Source organism: Cloeon dipterum, chromosome 3 (genome assembly GCF_949628265.1).
Source record: "Cloeon dipterum chromosome 3, ieCloDipt1.1, whole genome shotgun sequence".
Taxonomy (NCBI): domain Eukaryota; kingdom Metazoa; phylum Arthropoda; class Insecta; order Ephemeroptera; family Baetidae; genus Cloeon; species Cloeon dipterum.
The window spans coordinates 19955288-19969256 of NC_088788.1; positions in this window are offsets into that span (position 1 = coordinate 19955288).

Sequence of the window (13969 nt, forward strand, 5' to 3'; positions counted from 1 at the left end):
AGCAGCAGGGAAATTTACATTTACGAAACCGCTCATTTTCAGCGCCAATTTCTCATTCGCTGAATGCCAAGTGCGGGGCGAAAAATAAAGAGAAATCTGCCCGCGGCACGCATAAGGGCAGGATTTACAAAAGCGAACGGGCACAATTCACGCGAGGTCGGAAGCAAATGCAAAATTTAAAGTCGCCATGCAGACTGTGCAGCCGCCGCCGATGCTAGTGGAAACAAGGGTGGGCGAGCAGCAAGGGCGTGATTAAAAAATCGCGCCAACGCGCGCGGTAATTTATAAAGCTGTCGGCTTAGGAAGTTTTAAGTGTTCCGCCGAATTATCTCTGCGCCGCTCTCGACGAGCGCGCCCTTTAAAAATAATTTACGCCCATTTTTCCATAGACGTCGCCAGAGATGAAAGAGGATAAAGTTCTCAGCACTCTAATTGATTTATTTTGCAGATAATCTCGTAAAAAGTCGGCGGCGCGGGCGAGAGCTGCCTGCGCCACAGCACCATGCCGCTACTCTCTCTCTGCTCTCTTAAGTAAATATAATCAAATTCATTCCGGCGCGCACACACGCACCGAGTGTTTGTTTTCCTCTCGAAAAATTTTCCGAAGGAGAAAAAACACAGCAACACAGGCAGCAGGCGGAATATAAAATGCAGCATGCAAAAAAACGCCGTGCTGCCGCCACCACCGGAATCAATAATAATAGCAACAACGTCGCCGGGGCTGTTTGTTTGTCGAATAAATCGGCGCGAATGTCTTTGTTGCCGAGCAGCAGGGGCGCGAAAAGAGAAAGCCACTTGACGCTGAAAATTTCGTCCAAGTGCTGCGACTCGTCGATAATGTTTATCCCTTATCTCGCTCCCTGTTAAAGGGGTTACGCAGGAAACACCATATTTTCCAATACTTCTTCCATACAACGCTTTGCCAGTAAACTTTTGGATACGTTTCGATCAGGCATAGAAAGTTTACTGAAAAATCAGCTGAAGAGAGCAAAAATGTTGCTCAATGTAGAATTCTTCAACAATTTTGGAATATTCTTGGTCCGAAAAACTCAAAGGGATTAAGCTAAATATAGCACCACACGCTAGTCTCTTTTTTCTGAATAGAGCAATGTCAATAAATTGTTCATGGCATGTAGGAGGCACCACAGTTCTGTATATTCTCTTTGGCAAACAGAATCAGTTACAGAAGCAACAAGCATTCGGATTCAAAATTTGGTTTGTTTGCGTTGCACGCCCGAAAATCAATTAGTACAGCCGTGCGCGCTGATTAAAATTCAATTTGCATACATTGCGTGTCGCTCTCCTCTAATATGGTTTTATTTGGCAAGCGCTCGGCCAAAAATTATCGCTGGATTCGGTGAGGATCCGATATTTATTTGGTCCCTGCTGGTACCAGGGGTAGCCAGCGCCTTTCTCAGTAGACGTGTCTGGAATACAGCATAGCTCTCTCTCTCTCTCTCTCTCTCTCTCTCTCTCTCTCTCTCTCTCTCTCTCTCTCTCTCTCTCTCTCTCTCTCTCTGCTGCGCGTGGGGACAACGCGACCACCATCGAGAACAGTCAAATCTGCTGCCGGCCATTGTGTATAAATTAGGCATTAAATCCCCTTCACATTGGTCAGCTTGGAATTACGGTATTACACGATCTCGCCGGCATTATTGTCAGGAGCAGCATTGAAGGGCGCTTTTGAGGTTTTAAAACTATTTGTCTGCTTACAGCTCTTTCATTTCCTGTGCTCCATCGGGCTCAGCCACGCTTATTGTCACCATTCAATGAAGACTTACTATTGTTCCGACTGCGATATTAATTTTCAGTTCAATCAAAACCATAGCATAAAATTCTAGGATTTTTTACTTCATTGACATTTTCAACAGCGTTAGTGCTTCGTTGTTCCATTTATTAAATATTAAAAATTCCTAGCATAGTGAAATACGATAGTGGGTGAACGGAAATTTAATATCGCAGGAACAGACCTAAGTCTTCATTGAATTCATAAAAAATGCCTCTTATGTTTCCAAGAGTAATTAAAAAAAAATGCCTCGTATTTTGAGTTGGCTTTCGTAAATCCCTGCTGAGGCATTTTTCTTCGTACTATATTTTTTTAATGAAATTTTACAATATCTTGGAAAAATCCAAATTTGCCAGTTTTACTGTTATCAGAAAAATTGTTAAGTACCTCTATGAAAGGGATACAAATATTTTGGCTGTTATACTTCCTTGTGTACTAAAGACTCGCGAATTTGGTTTATAAAATACCGAAAGACCTGGGAGACTTGCTAAAATTTGTACTTTAAATTATAGTGACTGGCACCTATTGACCACTCCAACAACCAATTCAAATAGTCAAAATCCATGATCCGGTAATCGCTAGAAAATAACCAAAAATTATTCCCGTTTTTAGTGTTTACACCCACCAATAATTAATCCTGTGCGTGTTGGTTACCGTATTTTGCCAGAAAGATATTGTGATATTGATGAACCGCCCTTTCCTACTTAATTAAATTTTGAACATAATTGAAATAAAGTCAGAGTGATAGAAACCCAACAAGAATGAATCTGCGAAAACTCAGATTAGGCAGTCAAGCGCGAAAAGTTGATTGCAAAAGTTTGCGCGTCTCTCTCGTTATCAGTTGTGGCGCAGCGATGCAAGTACCGCGAGCACGATCGTGAGAATTTAATTTCAAGCGCGCGCGTTTCCGTTATTATCACACAGCCAGAGTGCGAGAGAGAGAGAGAGAGAGAGAGAGAGAGAGAGAGAGAGAGAGAGAGAGAGAGAGAGAGAGAGAGAGAGAGAGAGAGAGCACTGCGGCAATGGCTCGTCTCTTTTTTCCTGTTCCGCAGCTGCTGATCCCGGCGCGGTGTATTTTTAAATTAAAAATATTGAAATTTGCATCATAAAAAGCAGTGTGGCGTGGCGAGGAGCTCTGGCAGAAAACACACACGTGCGCGTCCACAATGCACCGCCGCTTTTTATCCGATCTATTGATTTCCTGTAAAGAGCGAATTTGAACGCGCGCACCTCTATCAATTATAATGCTCTGCGGAGGTGAATCATTTATTCCGTTCAGTTTAATCTTGAACAAAAATATTGACAGCGGCTGAATGGCAAGTTCATCCACCCCGTGCGTGCGTTGAGAGTGTGCGAGGCACGCACCGCCGCGCATTTTCCTGCCCTCTATAAATAATGGCAGAGCGAACGAGAGAGATAGAGAGAGAGGTGTTGCGGTGTTATTTTTCGACGCAAATTGAGCCAAGCGAATATTAAATCGCGAATCAGCACGTGCCATGTGCTGGCCTGAAAAAATCGAGGCTCTTCCCCACTGCCAATAACCGCACGCTAGTAATTTATCAGGCAGCTGAAAAATTCCGGACGATCGAGTAGAATAATTTTAAATGCCACAAAATTAAATGGACCTTTCTCTGCTAAAAATAATAAGTACACCGAATCTCTGTGTCCCGAAAATAAAAATAAATATTTCAAATTGATTTTAATCGATATTCAGTGCAATTTTTAGCGGAATGAAAAGAATCCATTGCCTTTTTGCATCAACAAAAGATATTAAAATTGCAACGTTGATTAAGGGTTATTTGAATATGTTTTGCTGTGCTAAAAATTACTAAATGGTGCCTCAAAGAGATCTGATTTATTTTACACAACCCAGGAAAGCTCAAAGTTGTGTTAGATTTGTAAATTTCTGCAATTCTGTCTTCTCTTTCTCGCTCAGCCTGTCGCCATAAAAAGTAAAATAAATTGATTTTGACGGATTATTTATAAATATTATTACTAACATAATATGATGAACGCTTTGCATTGAAAAAGAACTTTAATTACAACGGACAGCATTATTTTCCTTTTAATTATTCAGGCAAATTCTTTTTCGGACAAATTCCCTTTTTTGGCCATTCCGGATCGTTCGGACAAATCACTCTTTTCTATTCGTACAAAGTACAAGCTCGCGCGCCAAATCTTTTATTCGGTTCCGAGAAGATGATTTTCACGAATATAGAAATGTTTAAATTAGAGCCGTTGAAAACTTTTGAAAGCTGAATATGTAAGTTGTTTATCTAGCTAATATGTTTTGCAACATATTTTGCATACACATAAATTTCTCTTCATAACAAAGCAATGTATGTTTTTGCTATTTTCTTATAAATGCGCTATTAACGAATATATTAATTTTACGATATCAGCAATTACTAAATTAATTTATTTTATTTTCACTGTTAATGTAAAACAAAATTAGAGTCTTTAAGAAATCATATTAAAATAGAGCAAACAAACTGATTTTTACATATCGCTTTGAATGATCGTGACGTCTACTGAGCTATTGAAGTACCAATGCTCGATCATATTTCTAGATTCCGGCGTTGGCAGCATTTGAAAGGTCAATGTGATATGGTATAGGCAATTAGCACGACACGGGCCCATTGTCTCTGGGCAGTTGTTTGCATTGTGTTGCCTTCATCTGCCGGCTTTCACTTCTAATTATTTCAAATCCCAATTGAATCAAAACGGCAGCCATATTGCAGCCGGCAGCGTTATTCCCGAGGACATAGCCTAACATACACACATATGTGTTTTGTGTTTGTGTGACAATGTGGCGTTGAATTTGCAAACCGGCTAATGCTCATAAATAGAAAGCGCGCGCGCTCTCGCATTAATTTGCTGGCAAGGGGAGATTCGATTATGAGATTCGTGCACCACTCGCTCTCTGTGTTGTTTGTTTCCATCAAAGTACTTCGTCACGAATCGAATATTCGGGCCTCTTTTGAATTTAGTTTCGTGCCAATTAGATTACGAGCAGAATCATTTTTATTACTCTGCTGATGCACGAGTACTTGATCATGCATTTTCATTGTACACCAGCGAATTATCTGATTAGATGATGAACGGAAGGATATTACTCAGTGAAACGAACTCTTCAATTTTCTCTATTCCAGCAGTAATCAGTTTATTAACACTTGAAAAAACTCACAGCCTGGTTAAAATTTGCATAATTCAAAAATAAAATAAAAGTTTACTTGCAGAGCTAAGATTAAATTTGTCTGAATATTTTATTATTAATTAATTTATTTAATTAATTAATTTATTATATTTTATGAAAATCAAAATAAGCTTGAATTTACGCTTAATATTGAAAATACTCACATGCAACACAAACCAGTATGAGACGGGGAGGGAGGGAGAGAAATCTAGAAAAAATTTAATTTTTGAACATAAATTTTGTCTACATTTTATAATTTGTTATACATACACACTAGTTCGTGCTGCGTGTGAATGCCTTAGAAAAGTGTGATTTTATACTATTTTTTCTAAACTTTGTCATAGCAATACAGTACAAGTTAAATCCCGTCTTCTGCACAAACGTTATTGAGAATGAGAAATAAGCGCTCCTTTCAACGGCTTTCAACACAAATACATATTTAGAACTAGGGACCGCAAACGCTGTCCCGATCGTCGGGGCGGAGGTGTGGCAAATTGTGTTTCGCCACACTCGCTGACCTTTGACATTTTTGCTGGTGGGCAAGCAGCGTGCGAGGATGATGCGCTAGTGGAATTAGGCGTTTTATTAGTTTCATTGGTGCTGTGCTCGCGACAAAAAAAAGAGAGCTTTTTGCACGTGCCCCCTTTTTGCTGCGTGCTGGCGTGATACATGTTTTAGCGGCGACAGACACACGTCACTGAGCCTAACATATCGCACGTCTTCAATCTTCCCTTTGGCCCGATCGTTCCATTTCCTCTTTCCTTTTTTTCCAGTTGCGCACGGAACAATGTCCGACAACTCCAAATGCATTATTGATTTTGGGTGCACGAATGGGCAACTAGAGTTGATATTTTCTCTGGACTGCGATGGAAGTAGTGAGAAAAGTCAAAAGCGTGGTTGCGCAAGAAGGAGATGAAAAGGCGATTCGTATAATATATGCTACACAATATTCAACCAGAGCCTCGTTTAATAGGCAGTTTCTCGTTATTCGCTCTATTCATTGCAAGTTTGTCGAAGCCCTGTGAGCTTCTATAATCACTAGCAGTATGGCGAAATGCAATCTGTTGCAGTGATTGCTGTGCAGTTCTTGTGTGGCTGCAGTTATGTGGCACAGTAACGTAATTTAAATAGAAATGTTAGTTCATTCAGGGCTTTACAATAGCTTTGCTCTTTTTCTATTTTTGAATATAAACTTTCATTCGCAAGTTCTTTTACTTTAATTATAAATTAAGTTTGAGCTATAGGGTAGTGAATGCCTTTTTTCATAAGAGCTCTAATCTTTTAGCTATCATATATTCAGTAAAATTCATATAGGCAGTAAAATTCAATTCCAGATCTTTAAAATTGCCGAATAGTCATGGCATTTAATTTACTTTGATATTAACAGACATGCACACCAGATCAATGTGTTATAATGAAGGAGAGAAAAATATTGAGTGCGATGTACGATGCGATAATTTTGGGCATAAAAACAAAGACACCTTCAAACACCAAGCGAAATTCTTTTCAATGGGTGATTAATATTAAAAACAAATTGTACATTTAGGCACACAGCATCAGAGCGTGAATTAATTTGTTTGCGTGGTGTAGAGAGGGACGCTTTTCAATCGCGGCAGCACCGACAAATCCGATGCGGCTTGCAGCGTTCGGCAGTGCGCAAACAAATCTAGAATTATTGATAAGCTACTAAAACGCCGTTTTTACTCCCACAAATCTCACATGCGTCGTCCAAACGTGATAGAGTGAGCGCGCACTGTGTATATAAAAAGTAAAAACAACAAATCGCGGCGCTGGGAAATCTCCAGCCGCGCACTCTGTTCAATAATTCAGCATTTAAACGTTTTTGTTTATCTTGTTACTTCTGCTGGTTTTATTTGGGCAAATATAAAAGAGAGGATAAAAGTTGATGAGATTGCTTCAGTCATCCGGCACAGACCGCTCGGCAATCCTAGCATACACATTTCAGGGGCCGGTTTTATTGCGCATTACCTTCCTCCGAATTGGCATCGTTCGGCCCCATAAAAAGTGCAACACTTTTGATCCGCACGGATTGCTGTCGACGTTCTTGCTGGTCAATCGCGAGGTTTACCTATAGCCACGACCTTTTCTAGTCATAAATGTAACGCAGTGCCGCCGCGTCCCAATAAAGTCCACTAGGGGGTGTAAGGTGCTCAAAATTATTGATTGCTGAACGCAGCTTTAAATCGACATAGGTGGAAATACTGAAATTCGTCTCTAGAAGATTCATTTCTTTATAACGCTTTATTGTTATTGGATTTTTTTCATTAATTACAGCTGATGTCAGTTGTATCGCGTCTTTTTGGTTTTAAATTTCAGGGAAGAATTTCTAGCCAAAAAGGGCATATTTTTGTATCATCCAACATAAGGAAATTGTCTGGCAGTGGATATCCCTCATTTAACGAGGTTTTTTAAAAATAATTCAGAACGCATGTCTACACAAACAGTGTCTGTTGTATTGCCTATTAGCATTCTGAGTGATATTTTTCTTTGTTCCCACGGGAGCCGGGCGGAAATTTTATTTCTATCGGTGGTAGAAATGAACCAAGAGAATAGAAATATCCGGAACACGGGTGCACGCACACAAAAGCAGCCCACTCGAAAATGTTTTCTTTGTCGGGGCACCGCTAACACAGATTCAATATCGAGCAAGAAAGAAAACGGAGCAAGGAAAAAGGCCGTGGAAAATTGATCTCTCGCTTCATCATTCATCGAGCGAGAAATAAGAAAGAAAGATTGCATGAAACCCGAGGCACGCGTAGGTGCATCTCCGCCCACGGCAGCCCAAAAGGCCGGCGCACATGTGCCTGGGGGTTCGTTGTTCGCAAGCACGTGCGGCGTGTTCGCCGCCAGAGAACACGAGCGGGCGAACGAGAGAGAGAGAGAGAGAGAGAGAGAGAGAGAGAGAGAGAGAGAGAGAGAGAGAGAGAGAGAGAGAGAGAGAGAGAGAGAGAGAGGTCACCCACACACACACACGCAGGCTGCCCTTTGGGGAGATCGATTGCCAGGAAATGGACACTGGCAACATCGATGAAATGGATGGCACTGTAACACGTGACACGCGCGCGCTTTGCATGATCATGCCGCCGTAAATCACGGCTTTTGGCCAAGGGAAGTTGTATTTCATGCTCGCATGACACCCTCCGCCCCCCAATATTCATACGAATCAATTGTTTTCGCCAACGCCGGAAGCCGCTGAAAATTTCGACACTGGTGCGCATTTTGCTATGCTGCACAGTGAATTAGGGATTCAACGAGGAGCGCAACTGTGCGGCGAGGCGGACGGTCTCTGTCATCACTACTCTTTGCTGTTGGCAAAAGTACATTTTTTTTAAAGTCTTCAAAGGCTAGTACTGACACGAACAATTTGCATTTTTATCAAATAGCTTGGATAGGTCACCATAGAAATAGTGTATGGTTGATCAAAATGGTTTTTTCAGCTGACGAGGGTACAAATTTTTGCAGTTATATTTTAAATAACTTAATCGAAAGAGACAGCACGGAAGCTACACTAATTATATGATATTTTCCTTAGTTAGCTCATTGTCAGCAATATTCTTTTCAGCTGAAATATTTTGTTCAATAATTATTATTTATTTTTTGTTGAATATATATCACAGGGTAAACGACATGCAACGAACGCTAACCCTATGAGCTTGTGGTAAGGATAGACAAAATAATGTCAGATATCTGTATGATTTTTTTGAAGCGAGTTTAAACTTGAGTTTTTATGCAACGTATACATAACAAACCACAATAAAGGATGTGGTCAAAAGAAAAGTAATAGTGAAACTCATCAAAAAGAAGTATAAATATATGAAATTGAACAAAGGCTCGCATTAAATTTGTGTGGTCTCTTCGAGCCGCTCAGTTCATTGGCTTGGCTGAGCGGAGACATGAATCCAAGAATTTTTTCCAGAATTAAGACTGAAAGATCACAATATCGGAAATTTAATATAAAATCACAAGGGAAAATCAATTTTGAAAAAATTAATTACGACACGCTGCAGTAAAATGCGAATCGAGAATATAACAATTATTATCACAGTTATAAACAATGCATCAGATCTGTTGGTTAGTACAAACGTCAAGAATGCGCACGACATAGTGCTCCCGGCCGGAGAGAGAGAAAGGTGACATGACCGTGTGCGTGCGAGGGTGAGCGGTCAGCGAAGGTGGAAGAAAGTGACGCGCCAATCAACAGTTACAAGTGACATCTTGCGGAGCGAAATACTTGGTTTACGCCAGAATGTGCGGGAACTGCTACAAATTTAATTAGATATAAACATGCCTTCAAAATCAAATTGATGTGAAATACATTAAAAAATCGACACCAAGTTTTTTAATCAAATTCGGTATGATACTTTTGCTTCAATTTAACTAATTACAAAGTATTGTCTTGCTGACAAACGAGATGTCTGCCCCGAAGATCAAGGTAAACAAATCTTGGACCATCAAAGTTGAATTTAGTGTCAAAAGAGGAGAGGCAGCGGCGATTGCCACAAACGCCGGTCCAACGGGCGGCGTGTTGTGCAGGTTGCGGACCTGTGGCACTCACTTTTCATCAAAACGCCTTGAAACCAAACACACAGCGTGCCCGCTGCGTACCTGTTGATTTGAGCGACAAGCCTCTTTTTACACAAACAGGTGTGTCAACGTCGCCATTAGGCCAAGACACGGGTAAAATTTATCCGCGCGGCCGGGCGAGAGAGAAAGAGTGCCCTCTTCAATCTGCTGCACCGTGCGGACGCGTTCTTAATGAAAACAGGCTCTCTTCCATTTTCGTTTCTCTCTCCACGCCGGCTGATGAAATTGGATCCGCTCTGAGGAAAAAGAGACGAGCGGGCGGGCGCGCGCCGCGTGTGTGTACATATGCGCACAGGACGGAATATTTTATTTCGGCGCGTTGATGATGATGATGAGTCGGTGGCTCAGAAATAACAAGGGAAGAAAAGTATGATGGAGCCGGGTGTGTGCGAATGAATTTTTCTCTCCTTTCTTTCCCTCTCGCTCGCTAGCTCGCTTGCGTATAACTTTTCAGCCGGGCTAAACTTTTCACACACGCTGCAGCTGAGAGTCTTCAATAAAAATAAATCACTTTCGCTTCGCTCTCATATCATCTCTGGTGTGCCTTTTGCAGGGAGCGCGCCATATTTCCAAACTGTTACCGAAAAAGCTCTCGAATAAAGACGAAAGTCTCGCTCGGCCACCACCTATTTTCCATGCCATAAAGTTCGCAGGCGTCTCGTGCGCGAAATGAGATTACTATAAATCTCGGCTGGTAATTTAGCCAGATTAAAAGAAGTGGCTTTTGCTTTCTTGGCAGCCGGTGGGGCCGTAAAACCGCGCCGATATGGCTTATCACTTGGCTGGTGTGGAGCAGATCATTAAAGCCTGGCCGACCTCACGCTCTGCTTTATTGCCCTCGCGACCGCTCGCGCCCTCGCCTATATTAACAACCGAGATTTGCCCTTAAAAGGGAAATGTCTGAAAATGACATTAAATTTCCGTTCCCTCAGCTAAAATCAACCACTAAAGAGTGTCCAAAGCAAAAATATTTGTAAGAAAACTTAATAAAGTTGGAAAATAGACAGCAATAATGATGGAGCCAGTTCCATTCTTTCTCTGCTGTAAACATTTTTTGAAAGTTAAAATTAATGCCCTGTGCGTTTTGATGAATATCGTAAAAATATATATTAACTAACTCATTTTAAAGAACATAGGACAACTTTCTGTCCTTCTACTAGAGTTTGCTTGACCGTTTACAAAATGCTTAAAATTATCATAAAGCTTTTAATAAATTAAAAGTTATACTTGGGTTGTTTTTAGTGGAGGAACAACTCTTTGAGGCCACAAAGTCGAAAATATAAACTGTCAATTTTCCACGCAATTTGCGGTAAGCAGGGAATTAATGAAATAATTCTATTAATTAAACTATTTAAAACATGATTTCTTCTTTTACCAGCTTCTGTGAGGAAACTCTGCTCTATTAATTTCTGGAACTGAGGATCCATTCAATTTGAAAACCTTCATTGAAGGTATCAGAATTAATGATAATTTACTATGAATTCCCTGCTGCTAATTTTGGCTCAGGTGGAATATGTTCTTGACTATTAAATATATGAATCTTGATGAAATTTAAAGCTCGATATTTTTCAGTATAATAATATAAAATTTCATTTGAGGGTTGGGAGGAGAAAATTAAAAGCTCTGAGTTTCTGTTTATATAAACTACTTTTTTATTAGGTGGAATGTTTCCTCTCTAATATGGACAGATTAATAACATTTGTTATTGAACTTTATTGCAACAGCTTCCTAGACGCCTCCCTGTTGTACTTCCTGCTGGAGAATACTACAAGAAGGACTTTTACCTGAAGAGGTGGCGCAGTGGCTTCCCTGCCGGCCTCTCTGAGCTGGTCCTCTGGGGCTGGCACGTTAACAGCGCCATTGGAGGCAGAACTCCGACGCCTGCCTTCTTCCACTGGCTGCTGGAAGAAAGTCAGGTCCGTCTCCATTTCTGTTATAGCACCCAGACTCAAAGGTATCCTTAAGAAGGGGGGCGCCTGCAAAAGATTCACGAGAGGGCGTCATTGCTGGCTATCCTTGTTGATTTCCGCTGAATTACTTGGGGAGGACCAGGTATTTTTGGAATCACATCTGAATACAAGTTCACTAAGGTTTCTTGAGGTGGAGGTTGAATTTTAGGTTTTATAAACATGTAAATAATAGGAACAATCATTTTAGATTTTTTTTTTTTGCTCTTTTTATCCCTGTCCGAGGACCGGAGGACCGGGAAGGGCGCGCACTGCACTAGCACGAATGCTGAAACCCGGGTCCCAATAACACCGCGAACGGATAACATGGGCGCACCAGGCCGCACAGGGACCCCGCCCACTCAAGGGCCACTTGCCTCCGCACCGAGGACTGCTTTGAAACGCTAGACATTCGTCCCGTGAAGCCAAATCACGCATGCTGGAAAGGTGCAAACCAGCAAGTAGCGAGTCGGCGCCGGTGCGCCTCCCAGCCCGTTGAGCAATTTGAGCAATTCGAGTCACTAAACTAACCACTTTTTGCCATTTCTGACATTGGGTAGCCAGTATTAGATCTCCCAACTGCTCAAATACCTCTCATTGCTTTGACACTCCTGAGAGTGCCTTAACAATGCGAGCCAACGCATTACTGCATGGACAGATTAACGAAAATTAATTTATTTTTCTCAGTTTGTTTATTTGTACCAAAAAAATATAAAAAGCATAGTCGGCAAAATTTGATATGGAGTGATTCGTTAATCATGGGGAAATAAAAAATTTAAGATCATCCTGGATTTGCGCTTGACAAACACAGACTGTTCCAAAATTCTGCCCCGTACGTGAGGATTAATTAAACTGAGATCGAAAGAGCGCAAACATTTTAGCGCAGTGCGAGCAAAGCCAGGCACGATAAATCCTTCCGGGAAGCGGATTTTTGGTTTTCAGCGGCGCCATTAAAATAGTCTGTCGGTTAGTTGGTTGGCCCGTCGGCCGGTGTAAAATAGTGTGTGCAAGTACATGACCACGCCGAGAACGGTTCATATACATAAGTGTATCAGGGCACATAAGCGGCGCAGCAGCGCAGCAGGTACGTTTTCACGTGAGTGTGCAAATAGCCTATGTAAATGTGTGTAGTGTACGTGCACGTGTGTGATGGTGTTGCAGTAGACTGTGGCTAAATTAATTATAAAACACAGAGAGTGTGGCATCATGCCGGCAGGCGAGCGCTGCTCCATAGCACAAACTTAATTATGTATGCCTGAATCAGATTAGCCGGCCGCCGCCCCTCTCCCAGCCGTCCCGATAGAGCGTGCATTTAAAACACGGACGCGCGGCACACGCTTTATTAATTATACAAATTATTGATGCCGGCAGAACGCATTCCCTCTGTCAATTGAGCGCCTGAAATCAGGGTTTGTGCGTCACAGCGGTAAAATTAGCCTCCCACGCGATTTGGCAAAGCGCCGCCGCCGACACTCCATTTCCGCGGCTTTGGATCAACTAATCAAAAGTTTGAATTCCGAACGCACGCGCCTGCCTATGTGTGTAGCATGTGTGCGAGCTAGCTCGAGTTCTGGCGCGCCACTAGCTCTTTGCTGCCGATGCAAATTACCGCTAATTGGATTGCCTGCCGCTTTGATTCCGAGTTCTGTTGATTTTTACTCTCTCGGACTCGTGTTCAAGAGTATTGAGCACTGTTTGTGTTTTGTACCCGGGAAAATAGTTTGCATTGCAAATAAGCTGCCTTTTTACGCCTTTTTTTGCTCGAACACTGCTTCTCAAATTCAAAGTTGCCCCTTACAATTAATCCTTTATGCAGTCGGTAGAACATATGTATCTGTACTGTATTACCATACTGCTGAATAATTTCATTGAAATGAGTTAGAGTAATGTGTATATTGGAAAATTGTTTTCTGGTCTATAAGGAAATGACTGGGATAATAAAAACGCAAAATGGGAACAACGCATTAGCCATTCTACAGAAATCATGCTCACTCAAAGAAAACGCATGCCACATTAAGCATAAATTTGTTCAAAATAGAGGACAAATCATGATAAAAAAACGAGATCAGCCTTTTTGACCGCAGGTATACCTAGGAAATATGTTAAAGTATAAACTTCAACATGGATAAACTTCAACATTATTTAAATAAATGCAACAACAAAACAATGATATAATAAAACAACCAGCATATTGTGAGATTCAGTTGCTTTTGAATCTATGTGGTTTGAATTTTGCAAAAGTTGCAGTATGCCAATAATTAGGCAGAGCACCTTTTACAGAACTAGATTATAAAAATTGTGATTGATACAGGGCACCGGTTCAAAATTGCATTTTGTTTGCTTCAGCAAGTGGAAGTTTCAGTTGAATTTATGGGATTTGTTACAATAAATGGACAAGAGCTACAAAAATTCAAGTTCTCCGAATATTCCTGAATA